Genomic DNA, 1,463 nt, shown 5'->3' on the forward strand with positions numbered 1-1,463 from the left:
TTCTTATTCTTCTTCTTCTTGTTCTTCTTCCCTTTCTTAAAGGGTCGACGATCAGAAGAAGACCCTCCCACAACATTCACCGACTCCTCATGGAGCTGGTGATCCTTCTCAAAGTTCTGCAGCAACCCCAACAAGCTGTGGTAGTTCACTGCAGGCTTTATCATTCGAAAATGAGTAAGGAAGGGAAGGAAGGACTTGGGCAGAGAATTAAGGATTGCATCCTTATCGAGCTGCTCGTGCAGGAGAAAATCCAGTTTACTTAGCGCTCAATCATTTCGATCATGTACAGTACATGACCGATGACTGAGGCTCCATCCCTCATCCGAGCATTGAAAATGGCACAACTAATTTTGTGCCTTTCAACATCGTCAGGCATGCCAAAAGAGTCATTTAACATTTGAAGCATCTCCTGTGGCTAGGTATTCTCGAACCTGCGGCTAAACTCATCATTCATTGCCGCCAGCATAATGCACCGAACGGTGGTGTGGTCGTTGAGCCACTTCTGGTAAGTGTCTCGGACCACCCTTCTAGCATTCGGGGCTGGCTCCTCAGGTGTCGGATCCGTTACTACATAAAGGATCCGCTCATGCACAAGGACGATTTTTAATTTTTGATACCAGCTATCGAAATTAGGTCCCATGAGGTTGTCATTATCTAATAATGACCGGAGCGATAGGGTAGTGGCCATAGCTGCATAAAAAAAAACCATACCTATATTAGTACATAAATTATTAATACTAAAGATTTGGACTTTAGTCTAAAGTTTCTCCCAGTATTTTTATGAATTGGTAGCCTCAACCTCCAATTCGAGGAATTACTTTAGTTCCTTAGTGGGTACTAGAATCCACACAAACTACACACAAGCCCAACTTTGGTTGGTCAACCCATGTGTATCTATGGGTAGGTTCATAACCAGTTATTTCTTTAAACAACTTTTAGTAATTGATTTTATCCCAGAACCAAATCAGTAGGCTTTGGCCTCCACTGAAAAGATCTGGTTAGGTCCAACCATTAATATGACTTGATTTGGTGAATTGGACCAATAAATGATCAGACCCGACTTTGGTCGGCCAACCTGACCACCATCAGAAAGATTCAAACCAAATTATCATATTATGAATGATAATTCCATTAGTCAATAAGCACCAGGCCTTTGGGCCTCCAATGATTATTAAACTAATGGACTCATTATCACTCACTTAATGGGAGGCTATGACTTAGTTATCAATATAACTTAATCATTTTTAAGACCTAATAATTTTTGAAGATTTTATTAAAGAATAGATGAGAAGATAAATTATCAGCCAATTTCAATCCTCCCACTGACTTCACCAAGTCAGATTAAAAAAGATTTAATTAAGCCAGCATTAGGAGCACCTAAATCAGTCAAACTGATTTACCTAATGACATGGGTGTGCCCTATCACCAAGTGATCTAATCAAAACCTAATTCATCGATTGGCC

This window comes from Elaeis guineensis, chromosome 3, assembly GCF_000442705.2.
Source record: "Elaeis guineensis isolate ETL-2024a chromosome 3, EG11, whole genome shotgun sequence".
NCBI classification, from domain to species: Eukaryota; Viridiplantae; Streptophyta; class Magnoliopsida; order Arecales; family Arecaceae; genus Elaeis; species Elaeis guineensis.